The sequence below is a fragment of the Spodoptera frugiperda genome, chromosome 29 (assembly GCF_023101765.2).
Source record: "Spodoptera frugiperda isolate SF20-4 chromosome 29, AGI-APGP_CSIRO_Sfru_2.0, whole genome shotgun sequence".
In the NCBI taxonomy this organism is placed as follows: Eukaryota; Metazoa; Arthropoda; class Insecta; order Lepidoptera; family Noctuidae; genus Spodoptera; species Spodoptera frugiperda.
The window spans coordinates 248,283-267,734 of record NC_064240.1 but is presented as its reverse complement, the minus strand read 5'-3'; the positions used below and the strand labels follow the sequence as shown (position 1 = coordinate 267,734).

At 37.9% G+C, this 19,452-nt stretch overlaps 1 long non-coding RNA gene across 1 annotated transcript in view; it reads left to right on the top strand.

Moving 5' to 3' along the window:
• The first annotated feature begins 12,429 nt into the window (after positions 1–12,429).
• LOC126912731 (uncharacterized) overlaps positions 12,430–19,452 on the top strand; it is a 79,644-nt gene continuing 72,621 nt past the window's right edge. The window contains exon 1 of the long non-coding RNA XR_007707398.1: positions 12,430–12,680. This is a non-coding gene — a long non-coding RNA (uncharacterized LOC126912731). The remainder of the gene's footprint in view (positions 12,681–19,452) is intronic.

Sequence of the window (19,452 nt, the reverse complement as noted above, 5' to 3'; positions counted from 1 at the left end):
ACAGTCACATCATACCTTGCTCACAATCACTAATTATTCGCTTCTTGGAACACCACATGTGTGCAGGACAAAGGTCGCTTTTTATACGCTTTTTGTGTTCACCTACACAACCACACCAATCCAATTTAAATCTTCGACACAAAACATAAAGCACAATTTCCAACACCCAGTAATTAAAGACCCTATTTAAATTGGTACGCGGTTCTCAGCCTTATGTCTTGGTAATAAGGATACGGGTAAAGGAAAGGTGTAATGTTACCTGAGCAAGGTGGGGCCATGTGTGGGCGTTAGTGTAACAAATAATGGCGGTCCTTTTGACCCGAACGGAAAAAATGGTCGGATTTGATAACATTTCGGGTTCTTAGGAAACGTCGGAAGGTAGACATGTTCCAAACGTTGTAAATTTACTACAGAAATATGGAAAAAATGTTAAGAAAATAATGGCTTGGGAATAAGGTGTGGGTTAGGTTAAATCCTGTATCTAATAATTTAAAACAAATGCGTTTTGGAGACTGTTATTGTAAGAGTAGGTAAAGTGATCCATTCTACAGATGATAGGTAGGTAATAAAAACCGAACTGACTTTCTTAATTAGAACATTACAGTTAGAATATAACTTAATCTAATTTATAAGATCAGCCAAACGCGAGATGATTGCGCACAAAAATGTCAAACATCCATACAAATAGGTCAAACTGAGAACTTCTTTTTTTTTGAAGTCGGTTAATTAACTTCACCACCAAAGTCTTAAATAATGCAATGTAGGTTCAGACAAGTGGGTAGGTATAGATAAGTAAATGTCTAATTATCAGTGCGCTAATTGTATGAGAGTCTAGTAAGATCGGCATTGCGTCAGAGGAGACGCAAGTACACCTCAGATAACGGAGGACCTCTGCCCTCACTTCCTTGAAACTAGCTTATCGCCACAATACCCGTGTTAATAGATATCTCGCTATTGTCCATTTACTTGGACACAGTTTTATATTATTATCTACATAATATAAGTTTCTCGTCAATTTTATGAAGTTAAAAAAGGATTTCTTATCTACAGGGTTATCTACATTATCTATTAATCTACAGGGGAAATGGGGAATAGTCGAAGTAAGTTTACGGCATTGTCCGTTTTTTTTTTAAGTTTTGGGGCACAATCAGAAATCTAAGGAAGTATCTTTTTGAAGAAACTCTTTTTTTATTAATTATAGGTATAAAAACTTTTTAGAACACCAATATTACCATTTTCCTTCAACTGTAGCATATCATAGTTACATTCTCATACATTAGCACATTAATGTGACAAGGTTGCATCTCAATATAAAGCGGTGTCTAAGTAATGTAGTCTATCTATACTGATTATATCATTATTGCTCGTATCGTTACGATTATGTCAAAGCAGTGATTTGAGCATTTATCATTATTTTATTACTATTTACCTATGTAGGTGGCTATTAGATATCGTTTACACTGAGTCTAACCGCCGCACTCAGAATCATTTAGGTAATGATTATTTAACCCTGTCCTTAGCAATTGTTTTTGATACAAAATCGTTTCTAAGGAATAGTTTAAGTAATCATTAAATGTCTCCGAGTGCGGCTGTCAGTGTTTTCAAGCTTTGTATCTTTGCTTAAAAATATTCAGTTCTTCTCAGTTTGGCTAGAATAGGATTAAAATCATACATTATGTAAAGTTATTATTTGTTAATCCCATATTCGTTTACAATAAGGGGTAGGTATTTTTAGGAGTAGAGCAGGAGTACACAACAGTTACCGATATGTACCTAAAGTTATAGAGAAATTCTATTGATCTAATCTAATTTTATAATAGTATTTTTTCTTTCGTTACTAAATTCATACAAACAAGTAACAATCCGTTGTTCATTTTAATTGAAAGTATTCTTTGAAGCAAACAATACGATACAGCTCCGGGCGGGGGGGGGGTGTGCCGTGCTGCCGTGCAACTGTAACCTACAAGAGAAATAGGGCGAGAGTAGAAGTGAGTCGATAATGTAGGTTATCTATGCGAGTTCTACTACACACTCTCTATTGTGTAGATAGTGTACTATACAGCACTCTATCTGTAACGATTGCTTTGTAGAAAGTGTACCTACTTAGGTACGGTATGCTTTGAAATAATATAATTTTAAATCCAAGTATTGAGCTGTTTATGTACCTATCCACAATACCTATAACTTTAAAAAAGTTAAGAAACGCACCTCATTTTTTTAAGTAGGGTAATATACTACTACTAAAGCCATTTCCTAATAAAAAAAAAATCGGTTCCACCAGACTCGTAAATATATAATACATATAGTATTATGTATACAGGTCAAATTGTGAACCTCCTATTTTGCGGAAATCATTTTGTGCACATGATTTTCTAAATAATTTCTTTGTGGGAACATTGACCGTTCATATTTTCCGAACAGGTCGGAGCTTCATTGTGTCCATTATTTTTTCATACCTTACTGATGTTAGTAGATCCTGGTTTTCTGGAATTGCAATGGTTGGGCTAAAAATATCACAGTGCATATAACTTTGTTTCAGCAGGTAATCTTGGATTAATACCCAATATATTAGTAGACTAGCTTTTGCCCGCGACTTCGTTCGCGTGGAATAGTGACTTCCGGCAAATTTTTGGTTTTAACCACATAGTACCCGATTTCGCGGGATCTCTTCAAAAATGAGATGTGGAAGATATTCCAGGAAACTCTTCAAAAATCAACATAATGAGCTCTGCGTTTGAATTTAATAGATGTATACTCACTTAGGGCATTGAAAAAATAGTTTAAAAACGGACTTAAACTAACTTAAAACTAAAGAAAGCTACGAATTACGAATTTATAACAATTAAAAAAGAAACTATATTACAACCTATCCTCTATGCTATAATAACCAAGCTTAAACTAAATAATTTAAAAGAAACGACTTAAATCTAATCTAATTAAAAAAAAAATTAGACTTACAATTTTATTAAAAAAACTAACTACAGTAACTACTAATAATCGATATCAAACTAAACCTACGTTAAATAGTTTAACCAAAAAACCAGGAAAACCCAACAAATAAACTTATTAATTGACAAATACAACGAAACCAATTTAGAATATACGAAACAGCAGGACCACTACAGACAAATAATCATACGACTGATAATACACTTTTTCTACGATAGTACCGAAGCGCTCGGCCGATACCCAACCAAATGAATGTAACGAAACCATAGCGCGATCTATTTCGATCCCAACGCCATCTATCGAGGATAAAGACAACTTGGATTATTTATTTATACTCCGTTCGGGCATTTTCTTTGTACTAAAAGTTTAATTATATTGATATTATTTTTTTCATACCTTTTTACTATTTATTTACTTTTTTTCGATGAATTAAAACAATAACATGAACCGAAGTCGTGTAACGATCGACATAGAATTATCTATACTCCGTTAGAGCATTTTCTTTGTACTAAATGTTTTATTATATTGATATTATTTTTTTCATACCTTTTTACTATTTATTTACTTTTTTGATAAATTAAAACAATAACATGAACCGAAGTCGTGTAACGATCGACATAGAATTATTTATAAATAATTTATTTCTTATTTTTATTTTTTGATTTTTGAAATAAAAATATATCTATGTCCTTTCTAAGGTTCTAAACTATATCTGTACCAAATTTCAACCAAATCCGTCAAATAGTTGCGGAGATTAATGGTATAAGCATAGAATGTTCGACGTGATTCGACATAATTTGACATAACTTTTTTATTTATGAACCGATTGACATGAAACAAACACTAAATGTAAATTTAAGCATCCCACAATATATTCGTGAAAACCGCATCCAACTCGTATCAGCCGTTTCTGAGATTAGCGCGCACAGACGAACAGACAAACAGACAAACAGACAAACAGACAAAAAAAAGTTAATTACATTTTTGGGTTCGACATCGACATAACAATAACCCCTGCTATTTTTTTTATTTTTATTTTCAATGTACAGACAGCACTTTTCTACGATTTTATTATATGTATAGATAAATAACGCCCCATACACTTTGGACTTATCTCATTTAAACGATAAGTACAAAGTACAAAAAAAGAACAACCAATCGTGGAAAATATGGAAATATATTATTTTAATATACAAGTAACTCCGTACTTTATCTATCTTCATTCAACAGTTGGTACGAGTATTATCTGGTACCTATAGCACGAATGTAAACAATAAAGGTGTATTATCAAGCCAGCCTGCTATCTGGGGTCGCAGCCAGCGTTACTAAAATTGTACGCGAAGATAAAGCGCCCAGTGACGTCAGCACATTGTTTGGAAACTTATTTCGTGATAAAATGGTGAGTGACCCCTTTAGGTAATACCTATTGGAATAAATATCATCTGTGGTACGTTATGCTCGGAAGATTACTACTTAAATGTAGGTAGGTAGGTACTTATGTAGTTATTATATTTTATCATGTTGTCTATTGTATGCAATGAGTATTTACTTTACATAATTAACGTTTCTTTTTACGTTGTGTTGCTTAAAATATCTTAGTTTTAGATAAAGGTGATAATAGATAGATAAATGCTATGATGACATAACATCCACATCAATAACCTATTAGTTGCCACTGCTAGCCAAAGCCTCTACTCGCATGGAGAAGGTTTGAGCATTAATCACCACGCTTGCTCGATGCGATTTGAAACTTATAATTAGAAATTTTAAGTCCATTTTTCCTCACGATGTTTTTCGTCATCGTTCGTCCGTGGTATCTTAATTTCCTATAAAGTATAGTTAATTTAACTCCAAAAAGACACATTGGTAGTTACTTGCCGTTGGTAGGTTTCGAACCCGAACTCTTGTGTATGAGAAATTTGCGTTTGAAACCTGCGGGCCACCACAACAAGATAACATTATCATGACATGAGGTTTATGATTATGTGCAAAATTTTCCTACTAAACCAGTCACATAGTAGGTAAATAAGTTTACCTAAATGTGTGCTAAGTACCTATTACATTGATTAAGTAAATCTATGAATGTGTGAACACGCTCTGAGAAGGTGTCGTCGTAAGGATTCAAGCAATCAGCTGATTGGCTCGGAAAGTACCTTTCATTTAATATAAGGCTTCTGGGTCTCGTGTCTGTATACGAAGGTGCTCGTTTTATACTTTGGTACCTATATTAAAATGTACCGTAATTTATTTAAATAACCTTGCCTTGTTGAGGTTTTCCATTTTGGCACGGGACTGTCCCGCGAAAAATATTCAATGCATTTAATAATCATCGTCGTGGAAAAAACGTGTTTAAACGCAAATTGATAGTTTACTTTTACATTGTGTAGTGTACAGTGTACAGGGTTCCCTGCACCATCTCTTATCAGGCCATATCTTGAACCATTCCAGTTTAACGACGTATTAACAGCTAGAACACAGAGTTACTTTGTTGTCAAATACTACAGTTAATTGCCCACGGAATTGAGATTTTAAAACCTGCTTTTACGATTGTTGAAATAAATTATTTGTTAGGCTCTTAAACTAGGAAAAAATGTCGGTAAAGTATATGGGATGGGGTAGTTACAATGTTTGTTTATCTGTTCCGTATCATTATCTGAAATAGCTCAGTTCTCAGAAGAACTTCTTACGTTGGAAACATTTTAAAATTAAGAATTACCATTACACATGCTATTTGTGACTACTACCTAAGCAAAAAAACCCAGCAATTAGCAATTCCTTTGTCCATTTGATATAAAACACACCAAACCTAACAGCTGAAAAAACATAAAGTAATTAATATTTCTCTAATTCCTAGAGTATCTAACAAGACACATGTTTCTAATAAAACAAAAAAACTAGTCTGACTGAGAAGCCATAACTTATACTGGTAATGTCCTACCTACACAAACACACGCATACACGTACGTATGTAAACACAATCCAATACATTGCAAGTACACGGTCACATCGTTGGAAATAATAACACCTACTTACATGTGCACGCACACATATGTAGCGATGACGTCATCCGACAACCTGTCGCCCGCGCCGTGTAATTAAACCCGTCCAAGGGTGGTAGAGATGGGACATTTACGCTCTAACGTTATCGATACCCATATTTGTTTATCGAAACATTCACGTTAACAAACAGTACATTGGGGACACGATAAGTTACAAAAATAGCGTAGAAATCTTCCTGACCAACTTAAATAGCATTCTTACGAAAATATATTTTAGTTTATTTCTATTCTTCCTCAGCCATATTTCTCATGATTGTACCACATCTAGTATTCACCTATTCATGAACAAGATATTCTATGAAAAGAAAATGTATCATGTTTTGCCGTTTGCGCAATCGGAAATATACTAGAATGTGATTACAAATGATTCATTTTAATAAAATTACCCTAATGTATGGGCCTGTGTATATTTCACTATTAGACTGGACAAGCCAAGTTCTGGTTATTGTAGATAGCTCAGCAATATGAGGACATGAGTAGTTGTATCGTTATGGTATTTTGGAACAAATGGACATAGGAAAACATCTGTTATTTATTTTTCTTCGAAAAAACCACCAATGCCTGAGTAGTAGGTATTATTAAATAAGTATACCTATAGTGTATACTAAAAGTCCACCTGAATATTTAAATTGTAATTAAAATGAATAATTATTTAGTATCGATACAAGTGCACATCCCTACAGTCGACCCCCGCGGCACGTCGTTTTATTAAGGCGCGTTTTTTGTGCGGCCACACGTGCGGCCCATACCTCGGCCGTCTTGTCCGACACGATATTGTGCGCTCCACCTTATACCTATGTCGCACCATGCTTATTATTTTATCTTACTGCTAGCCTATTGTGGAACAAATGTGTTTTCAATTAGTCACGGTAGTTTCAAATGAAAGTTCGTCGTGTTTTAACGGGATTGTATTGATGACTGAATCAGTTTGTTGTAGTAAAAGAAAGATTTCGAGGCATGACCATTACATGTATAGCACCTTTTTGTACCTGCGAAACACAGTTCTGAAAAGTTCTTCAAGAAAATTATTTTAATAGGTAGTTATTTTAAGTACGTTGTAATCGTACTAATGAACAAAGTAACAAGTTACAGAGTAAGTATAAATAGCTGCGCGAGTACACGCGCTAGATAACGGTACGTACACATAATGTTTACTATTAGTACACATTACTGTGACACTCTCTAGGTGTATGACGTAGGTAACGTATCAGTTTCCTCTGAGAAAGGTCACGAGCCAGCCCCGACCGCCCACGGGACGAAGTTCCTACAGCCTGTAGGTAGGTGCCTACATACCTCCCCAACGTATGTAGGCAGGAGGCGACATTTGGTGTTGATGCTATTAAGACCTATATTGTTGTTTGATGTTAATTGCCTTTGTGTTTTGATTACTTAACACGGAATTATCATGTGTAAGGGAAGTGAGCTAATAGAGCTAATGTTAGTGTAATGTGAGCGAGAGAAATACTGGCTCTGTAACTGAAAGCATTGAACTAAATCAATAACTAAAATTATGATCTATCTACTAAAGCAAATTGCAGTAAAAAGTATTTAATTCAACATTTGTGTAACGGGAATTTTACAGCAAAGTCATCTCGGCAATAAAACGCGAATAAAGTTATGTTGGAGCGACTGCGGGCACCGCACAATCAACTCGCCGGCTACCTCCACATAAAACTCCCCAAAGAACAATTCCTCTATTCAATATTCGCGCGACAATGTTTACGACACTAGAAGCTGAAACTCTTTCAACATAGTCGTCTAACTGAGTTATTCTATTTTCCTCCGTCGTGGTGTGAGATTGCAGGCTGCAGTAAAATACTTAGAAAATAATATGACGGAGTCGGCCGCGGGAGATTGGAAAACTTGGCGAAGTATCCGTTTATGGCTTGCGAAGTTCGAGACGTTGGATTTGTCGCCTTACCTCGCCGTGATGGCGGGTAATGATCATAATGTACCACGACAACTTTTCTTACGTCCGCAAAAATTGTGCTCGCATTGTGTGTTTGTGGCTGAATTATTGTAGTTCTGTGTCGGTGAGGGGACACCTGCGTTGTTGTTGTTGAGAGTTTGCAGGGAATTTATGGATTTATGTGTTCATGTATGTTTTACATTGCTATCTTTATTGTCAGATTTCAGTTCCACTCTAAGTACTTATTTACAACTCTTTAGGTCACTTCAATATGATTGGTTCAATTTACCTATACATAGTTCCTTTAAAGAAAAAGTTTCTAATGAAAATTGATGTAAGTATCATCATCGTTTTAAAATACAACATCGAATAGCTACAGATTTTCAAAAAGTTACAACTACATAGATGTTGAATTGGAACCTATTTTATTTGTATCCCCAACATCACCTACTGTCGGCACCGCAACCTTCATACTCCACATAACTCCTCGCAAACATCCGCGAAAGATGTCACATAACAGCTCCAGTGCCTTCTAACGTGATTGCGTGCATGAAGTACGAGCGTGTTAGCATATAAATAGTCACCTAGTCGCCCAGGGTGCTACTCCAGCGATGTATGACTGTTTGTTTGTATGTTATGGTCTGTCTGTTACGGGGGGGGGGGGATATTTGCATGAAACAATTTGCTAAGTGATGACGTGTGAAGTATGGCAGGTCCTGAATGGTTACATGGAGGAAGAGGTCGAAAGTTATCGCCAGTTTTGTTTTTAGGCCTTCTGGAGAACGAGGTTTATTGGGCCATACAAGTAAATTATTTTAAACACTCAACCAAGAATTAATACTCACTGTCCATTACCATCTCCTAGGTGGTCGAAAAGGCACTTTAACGTGAAACCAAACAGAATACGTAGGTAGGTACACTAACTACATCATACTACCGTCCAAAACCACTAAATAATGCAGCGCCATCTGGCGGCACGAGACAACGTCACGGCCTATTACGTCACACGACACGTCATTAGCCCCGCTTTGATGACGTCACGCCACGTTAGCCTAGCACAAAGCACGGCCCACTTTAGGCTTTATTTAGACGAGCGAGAGTGGGTCAAGAGCCTGTGTTCTAGCTAACAGTGTTTATGGAGGCAGGGATATTGAAATAAGTAGGCTGTATTACGGTCCCCAACCTACTATTCTATAAGATAATTAGATTCAAGTCTTTTGGATCAAACTAGCCCTCTACATAGCTCATTAATCAATATCTACTACATGTCGACTTTTCATGAAAGCTCACCTTTCTCCTACTTTCAAAGTCAGAACATTTATTTCAATTACCAAGTTCCAGACCTTTGGAACTTCAAATTATCAATGACGTCTGTCAGTGTGACGTATCAGCAAAGTTCCCCAAAAGGGTTACTTTTCTGTAAAAAGAAGTTTAGGAAAGTTCTTTTTTAAAGTTCTACCTACTAACAATCTTTTTTTTCAGTACTACAATAGTCCACAGTTCATATTATGTTCTCCAGTTCTGGATAGTCCCGAATCAATGTTTGAAAGTAGTTAGGTAATTTCTTAATGTCAATTACTAACAAACGTAGTTCACTTTAAATTAAGCTCCATAAATCCCCCCACAATACACCGCCAGTATAAAATGTTTCAGTACATGGATCCGTCCACAGTTACCTACATAATAATACGTTGGTCCCGCGGGACGCGAACAATCTGCGCGGGCAAAACCGGAAAATTAGACATAGCTACACGGACATGTTTTAATAAGCTGCTGCATCGCGGCGCTACGGATTTTCTATGTACCTTTGTATATAGGTACATAATGTATACTGGTGGCTCCACTATTAATTGGACTCGCTGTGGATTTCATCTAAATAATATTTTGGACTGCCTTTGGTGGAATGGTCGCAATTATGTTGGATTACCCGTGTATTATTTATAATTCTGATTTCACAATAGTCAATCATGAGATACAGGTAATGATTCGCTGGGCTATTTTTAATATTTCAAGAAGTAATTTTGCAGTAACTACAACAGGTACCTAAATCGTTAATACGGTCTCTAAGAAGGATCTTACCAAAAGAAAGATAATTATTCAAATATCCAATACTGAATAGATCTGGTGTTCTATTTATCAGTATTATTGCACAGTACAGTTGTATGGCGTTCGAAAACAACTACCATGTGATCTTGTAGGTACTTTTCTTCAGAAGCCTTCACCAACCTATACTTAGAACCATAAAGTTCTGCCTAGATATATCCAAGTACTCCATCTGCAGCAACCAGTGAGCAGTAGTACTTACACGGTCACCTCACAAGCTCGAGTTTGTCCACCGCCCGCGTCGCCCCGCGCCGCACCGCGTGCGTGAATTCATTTCAACTTGCTCCAAAAACTCGCCGCTTTTTTCCAATGGCCGACTGAATATGAAATGTGAACATGAGAAAGTTATGGGAAACACAAGCGTCGTCCCATCTACTTACTTACTGTGTGGATACGTGCTTGTTTGTTCGTTTGTTTGCTGTTTTAATACTCTACTCCAGTTTTCAGAATGTGTTGTGCATTTGGCTAGAACTTTCGAAATGGTACAGGTTTAAGTTGATGTTAGAGTGAGTAGAAATATTGAAAGTCTATTAGAAAAACTTTACTTATGTATTCTTTTTATGATGTCTCTGTAATAGGTTTAGCGAAAATAGATTGGTACGCTGAACTAGGTCCACGAAGTTTAATACAAAAGTTGTATAGAAAATAGAAATAGAGCCACCTTCGTCAGCGGAGTTTAGGTCCATTGATCAGGTCTATTTGTGCCGTTTTAAGTAAATCGTAGATACTACACTTCACAAGACGACACTTAACATGAACCAATATTGGACATTCAAGAACCATGCATTCAAAACACCCATAACCCATTAACAATGGCCTGAACTCTGAAAACAAATAGTGGTGAGATCTACTTAATACTTATTACCTATTTATTAAAACCAAATAAACAGCTATATGAAACTCCCGAAGGTTCGAAGTACACAAATGAGAGCACCGTTGAGCGTTGAGTCGGAAGCGAACTTATAACGAGTGGAGGCTGGAGGCTGCACGTGGTGGGGGCGCTCCTCCACTCGTACCTACGAGTAGACCAACTACTTCTTACTACTTCACCTAGATTTGAAACACATACGTCTATAGGTAACTGTTTTAGGAATCAGATTTCAGGCACTATTGAAAAGCCCCTGAAAGGTACACGTAGATACTAGAACTACACGAAACGAAACTATAGGTTAGTAAGTCATTGGAGTAATTTATTCAGGTATGACCTTTGTAAAAACAAAGCGGTGTAGGTACCTACCTATACTTAGCCCAGTACCTTGAATTTGGTCTACGAACCAAGACAAAATTCTAAACAAAGAAGCTTAAGAAATCCAAAGCCTATTTCCCCACAGATAACGCCTGCCAGCTGGCATCACTCAGCACGCAGCCTCCGACCTCATGTCTCCAAGGCCTCCCAGAGGTCGCAGTTCCATTTAAAAAATCTCCATTATTTATATTTAAAGGCTGTGGCGGGTGGAGGTACAATTTTTCCACCCCCCTCCTCCCACCACACAATTTGTCTTCAAACTTGCTCGACCTGGGAGCCACCCCCCCCCCCCCCCGCCGTGTAATCAGCCGCCCTCCCACCCCCTACCTATGTACCGCCTTAGGTAGAGTTTAAGGTGTAGATAGGTAGATACCTATGTATTATATATGTATGTTTATGGATTCTCTGAGATTTACACTGAACACACGAATTATGCTCCTAGCTCACACACTATCAGAAAAGCGCGGATAAACCGATATCGTGGATAGAGGAAATATCTACGTACTTGTACCCGTACAAGTAGTAGGTAGATATTTACAGGGAATCTTACAGGAGATTTTCATAATAATATGTTTTTTGTTGTTGTTCCTTGCTCTCACTTTCAGCTCGTACCTATCTCTACTAACTTTATTACATAGAAAAGTAGTTAGCTAACTATGTGAAAATTGAAAACTATCATTTCAGTAAACAAATCCTCAGTATTTGTATCGAATGCGGAATCTGCTGAAGTCTTTGTTCCAGTAACACAGAAGGTACATTAAAAGCTCTCGTGCAATAAACATATCAGAGCGAATCCTCAGTTTAAGCAGTCACAGTCGCGCAGCATCCAGCGCTTAGGTGTCTTACTGCCGCCCTAAATCTTGGGAGCGGAAGCCGAACAAAGACTATAATTTAAGTTTAAAACGTGGCGGAGCGCGGTACATAGCGCGCACATAGCGTGACCTAGTTCCGCGCGCTCCGCCAATACCTGGCGCGACACCTGCGCGCACCTCGCAGGTAGCGCGTCATTGGAAGGCGGACGACCAACCCGCAGCCTCCGCACCTGCCTCGTCACGCTGCAGGTGCGCACAGGTGCCCCGCCGCCGCCTCTGCACACACCACGCCCCTTTTTATCGAGCTGCGCAGGTAACCTGCGCGCTGATTGGCGGAGCAAGGTGCGGTCAGGTACACCTGTCGCTATACAGGTGTACTCCGTGACGGTCGCGGTGCTCAGTGCGGCGGTGTGACCAGTGCGGTGCGACCGGTGCGGTAGACGGTCCCGTGGCCGGCCGAGCAGTGTAAAAGTGTGCGCATGTGTTGGTGCGATTGATGTTTCCTTGAGGTGTGCTAAATTTAGTAGCGAGGTGGGCGCGCCGCGTCCTTGGGAAGGTCACGCGGGTGGCGGCCCCTGCCTACCTATGTATACCGTACATACGTGAGTACCTTTGTATGTATGTACCTATGTGCCACACAACGTGGCTCACATCGCTTTGTCTAGTTTCTTGAACTTTATGTACTTTGTAAATTGATTTACCCAAGTGTTTAGTATTTGAAGCTCACCTTTCTACTCGACTGTTCTGAATATTTTCAGACTGAGTAAATAAAGAGCTTATTGCACCTTATGTGCACATATAGCTTATTTGATACTCATTAGTTATTAGATGAGTAGGTACCTGAAGCTTATTTTAAAGTAAATAATGGTTTTCATATTATGTACGCTTATATACCCATCTAAGTACACCTATTGATCACCCACCCTCAGTAACCTAACGTAAAAACTAATCAGTCGATTTAAAATCAGCAGTAAGTACGTAATAATATTCTGAAGAGTGTTCCAAACACATTTGGTGGAGTTTGAACGTAAACTGGCAATTACCTACCCCCCCACTTTAAGGTGGGGTACATAACGACTCTAGGCAACCTATGCGCAGGTCTTAGGTGATGACATCGAGGAGATGATGCAGAAGGGCCATAATCATCTACTGTGATAATGGGTACTGTGACAATATTTGTTAATAGGGAGGTCCCTTTTAGGTACTGCTTTAAGTACCTAGTAGATACACTTAATTTCAGGTTTTGTAAAAATCTTGTAAGTAGGTACCTATGGCAGATTTTATTCCATCGGTCACCTAGTGCCAAAATGAAAATCAGCTAGTTTCTGAGATATTCAATACCTAGTAGGTATATGCTCCATATAGACCAAAAAGGATCTTTTCCGATAACTACAGCAAAACTGAAAAATTACAGATCTGCAATTACATATTATAAGTTTAAACAAGGTCTGAATTACTATTTAAACTAAGTTCGTATCAATACGACCTTCAACCATCTTATTTCTGAACCTTCTGCAGCATAGCTCCATGACAACAAGGCAACAGGGTGGTTAAAGGAGGAGGAGGGCGAGGGTGCTGAGGTAAAAGCCACTTTAATTATGAAAGAAGATTGAGCGGTAGGTAATATGATGCTGGGAGACTTGGGGGGAGACCTAACTACCTAGGTATTACCAAGACGCCATGTTTTAATACTCTAGTTTATTTTCAACGCTTTGTTTAGCCAACTAATGAAGCTTCGAGCATGATTTATGGAGTTCATAAAATTAGGACACACGATGTATTAACCTCATGAAATGAATGGGTGCATTTAGTTTGGTTTGGCTCCTTATGGACGTGTAGTGGTTCATTCATTTTCTCTTTGTCTTGTTGGAGCTTAAAAACTATAATTAAAATCAAGTTTTATCTTAAACAACAATTATCTCTTCGCACCTAGATAGAAAGTCGTTCCATCGATCGTAACTTATATCTTGGTAACATTTTTACTCTTCCTTTTCAGATCTCTTCAGATTTTTATTAAACACTTCCTCTTGCCATCGTTTTGCCCGCAATCTCGTGGGATAAAAAGTATCCTATGTGTTACTCCAAACCATAATCTATCCCTGTTCCAAATTTCATCCCGATTTCTTCAGCCAGTTTGACGTGATTGAGTAACAAACACACACACACGAACTCACAAACATTCGCATTTATAATATTAGTAAGAAAGTAAGATATACCTTTCATTTCGTCCACATTCCATCCCATAAACTTACGAGTTGATTTAAACTCACTAACAAGGACTTACCTTGTATCCAACTGGAATGACATTACCGTTGATAATTCAGTTAAGAGTGAAGCTCACGGTTAAAGTCAACATTGTAGTTATAGTGCTCAGTAAACCGCTGAACGACAGCCGTATAATGAAGTTACCTCACTTGTCTCCAAACTGGACTGGAACTGATTACAAATGAAACACTGTAAGGAAAGATTATAGAATGCTTCTTGAGGAACACTAAACTTATTAATAACCAGGAGTTTAAGTAAATCACTTGACCTACATTCCTTATCCCGGGGGTGTTTTACCTATACCGAGTACCTATATCTCTTGGCACTCCTTAACCGCTAGATACTCTAAACTTCATATTCATATCATATTAACTATGATGAAATTAGCTGTTTTTGCCCATAGTTATCAGCATCATTTTTAGCTACTGCTACATAATTATAGGTACCCCACATTTTAACAAAACACGTCATTGTGAATTTCTCAATCTCAGAACTTAATATTTGTTTTTTCTCCAACAATTTCGAGTATATTTTCTTTCTGGAATTATCTAAACCCATTCCGGCACAAACGTATTAAGCTGTACCTCATAAAATTCATACTCAGACCAATAAAACGTTCGTTTGGCAGCCAAAGTAAAAGAAACGCTTCACGAAGTTAATGTTGACAGAGGCCATACGAAGTCACCTAAGCAGTAACGATAACTCATGTGCATCGTCCGTACTATCACTAGCGGCTCGTAAAACCGCCCCAGAGTACGAAACTTGGTGACGAGCAGAGCGACTAGCGGGGTTTGGTGGGAATCCGTTTTGTTCATGTGTTCGGCTTTAGATATTTTTATGGATACCAGAAACACCAGAGGCATTACAAGTGCGTTGCTGGTTAAGAATTTAAGGCTTGTAGGGGAATCGGGAATTGAGAAGATTGGGAAGAGGGGTAATTGGGCCATCGGTAACCTCACTCACACAACGAGCGTTATTTCACGTCGATTTTCAGTATCACACTTTTGAGTAGTTCATAAAAATTTTAACATTAAGGAATGGTCGAGTCTTATTTTTTTAATAGTTTATCCAGTTGATGATTGTTCGTTAGTACTTGGTTGTATTCCAATGTAGGTCGTTCTTGATCTGTTCTTTCTCTTGTCTTGGTTTACAAATAATGGACTTATTCATTAAAATGTTATTTGTATAGGTAGCTAGGTAGAAAGATCATGTTTCCTCTGCCTCCTATCAACATAGCAGCAGCCCAGTCACGTCAGCGGCTCCAACTCACTAACTCATTTTATACAGTGAATACTGTCCAATTTGGAACACGCACATACGGAAAATATAATGTGATTTTATCTGCACTACACTCGCGACAAACTAACTGGAATAAGATGAATAGGTGGCCCATATACTGCATGGCTGGAGTCCGCCATTTTGTTTCGCTTGTGGTTAATTCTACACTGAATTAATATTCATACTGACAATGTGCACGTAGAAATGAGGTCGGTGCTTCTCTCTCGTGCTTATTTTTATTCTGTTCTGTCACTGAATTTTTTGTTCTATCCTAATCTCGTAGAAACACCATAACTAACCTAGATTCGTCGGTTTAGGCTCAGCTCGCCCCTTGGATCTCGCCCCTGATTGCCTAAGTGCATCAACTCGCCCCTTAAATTATTAGATACTCCAACTCGCCCCCGATTGTTGGTTAGTTAAAAGTACTGTCAGCACTCTTAAGTTTATAAAATATTTAAATGAATATTTTTTCTTAAAACTTCAATAATGCCTTGGGATTTAATAGTGAAAATTGAAATAAAACTGCATGTGGAGTTAAAAAAGTGTAATATATATAATGTAAATCACGCATACTAATCTTTTCAATGTTTGAATAACCATAAAAAAAGAAATTACAAGAGCGGTGCTTCTAACTGGCATTGTATTAACAGGCCTACTTGTAAAGGTACACTTACCATTACTGGTGAAACAATTTTAAAAGAAACACAACATTCATGTATCCAAAATTTTGAACAAACTGAAATCAAAAGTATTATAAATACTTGTAAAAATAAGATAGCAGAAGATGCAAGCACCTCAATTCAAGAAATCTTTGAAAGTGAAATATTGACATATAAAGAAAAAGGATACAATTTTTTAGTTAAATTTCAAAGGGAATGCCGCAAGGGGCGAGTCGATGCATCAAAATAATTATTTAATTGTTAAATTTTTCACTCGCCCCGTAAGGGTTTCGTAAGGGGCGAACCACAACTCCAAAATAATAAAAACGGGGCGAGTGGAACATTTTAATCGGAAGGGGCAAGATCCAGGGGGCGAGCTGATACTACACCGATTCGTCTGCAGGAGAACCTAGGAAAGATATCCAGCATTTTTTTAAGGCCCAGTAGAAAGATTTCGTGTCCCTAAGTAATTATTCTACTGCAGACTACCTAGGGTTATCGGTACCGACTCGAACACGTAGGAACGGGATAGTTTATAGTCAGTAAGAGTCTGACACTCCCTCTAGCCTCGCCCAAGGCGGGATGAGTCTTTGTATGATTTTCCCCCTCAAAAAAGTCATTATTCTAGAAAGTTCCATTCAACATTCGAAGCAATTGAGTCACCATTAAATTCTTTACCTCCCCATTCCGCGCGAGTACCACAACAGATATGTTTCCATTACACCTCGTGTGCTCGGTGAGCGCTAACAAATACTTTAACTAAATTACTGTCCAGTTTAAAAAGCCCCGCTCCAGTGTGTTCCTCTGTTTGTTCGTCCCTCTGTTTGTTCTGCTAAAATGTTTGCCCGTCGAGTGCACTGTCTGACCTACAAATATGTTGCCGACTGTTATACCTGGGAATAATGGGATTTTATTGTGTATATCTGATGTCTATACGAGACCCTGTATGAAGGATTTTAGCTCATGCAGATAAGCGAAAGAGGTTTCCCAATAGGCATTCCACGACTTGCTTACAAAACGAAAAAAACGATGTTGTAAAGTAGATCTAAATTCGGGTTACTAATCATAATAGTTGTCACAAGAAGCTGTCTGATACAGATCCTGGTGGTAACTGATGATAGCACCTATTATATGATTTACTCAAAGTACCAAATAATTGACCAATTTGTTGTAGTTCTGTTAAAGTGGCTAATGGTCACACTATCAGCGATTTAATAACCGAATATCTTTGAAATCTTTGAATGCCATTTCCAAAAATTCTAATGGACGATAAAGTCAGTTCTATGGTATGGGACTAGACATTTTTGGTTATCACGCTAGAATAAAACTCTCTCTTGTAAAACTCCTAGAATGAATGATTTTATTTAAATCAGCTTTACCTACTATTCTTGTGATAGGTGCATTTAAGTATTTAACCATATAAACATTTAAGCTCTATCAGTTTACATTTTATGAATGTACCGCTCGTTACCACTGGAACCATACGAAATGTTAATACAGCCACATTAGCGCTCACTCAGCACTCGGCGCGGAAAGTCCAGCGATTATAGGTTTATTATACACTACAATTAGTGTAATCGGCAGCGACACTGCTCGCTACACTGAGCGATGGCGAGCTGCGGCTGCAGACGCTGTGATCGATGGGTGAGAGGATGAGAGGATATAAGTACTAACAGACTAAGCACATGACCATTAGCTGTGTTTAGAGCGAACCTCTTCACATCATTGAGACTTTGACTGCCAACAAAAATCTGTTAAATAAAGGCAAATCATCTACTAATGCCGGTCATTGGTGTACCCCAAGGCGCTCAATATGAAGTTTAATTCTTCAAAGGATTCACAAATAGTTGAGGTATCATGCAGGCACTTGAGAAAAGCTATCCATAAATCCTTGCAAAATTACTTCAAAATGGATTCCTGTAATAGCGGTAATCTCAATTTCCCCAACATGCATGCCATCAGGTATCAAACCGAAACCTTCATATCCGCTCTATGGCAAGGTGGTTATAAAAAACCTGCCCCCCTTCTCCCACGGCGACATTACCCTCTTTATTACATTCCGAGCTCTCAATATGTCCGACCGTTTTTGCCAGCCCCGTAATGTCCAGAGTAATAACTCGTTTTAGGGCGAAGTAACTGTCTGCTCCACCGCCCATGAGCGTGCTAACAGCTTGGACGGCGATATTCAGAAAGTGATTGGGTTCAAGAGGAAATCTTAGCGTGGTGAGGTAACGAGGATTCGTTTGAAGAGGATTAAAGATGCCCGTTCTGTGCAGGAAAGAACTGTTAAATAGATATAGTAATATAGGTACGGTACAAGTGTCTAGGATAAATTGTCTTAATTAATGTTTCAAGTTTCAACAGTACAAATTAATTGCGCAATATTTCTACAAAAAACATTTGAAAATTAATTTCTGAAGGATAAACATGTTTTTAATCATAACTGTGTATCAGTGGACTCTGCTCCGTACCTTGAATACACGCGGAGTAATGTAAAGCAGGGCGAGTCTGTCCGTCTGTCGCGACACACGTAAAATATCATATCCGCTGCTTTGATCAGAAGCTGCTAATTGTGAGAATGTAGGTGGAACAGAATTATTTACTAGTCTACGCTCTCGTGTAAGTATTAAAGGAACTGTCAGATTCTTTTAACATCGTAAAGTGTCTTTGTGTAATAGAAATGTCAGGCTACAGCTGTAGAATGAAACTAGAATTCCTACATTTTCTTAGGGAGGCGAGGTATGCGAAAATTGTGACTGTCCGTGACTCTAGGAAAGGTCGGGGACTGCTTAAAATACTATTTGGTAATTTATACATGTTACAGACTCTATATTTTGTTAAAAAGCTGTGAAATTAATTTGGAAATATAATATTTCTTTAAAAACAATCCGTGTCAGCTATCTTGCTACTGTACCGTAAGAATCTCTGTACAAAGTATTATTATACTATTAGAAATATTATTCTGTGCATGAGTAGCAATGATCAAAAATACCTGTCCCGTATCACGTGTAACACCGCACGAAGCACATAGCTAGCCCACCTCGTAATATTTACGATCGGACATCATCGCTAATTTGCTCACACCACGACAGACTACAGGATGTCAGTCCCATACACAAACGTACATTTTTGTCAAACGAAACGAGTTACAGTGAATTACGAGCGAGTTTTA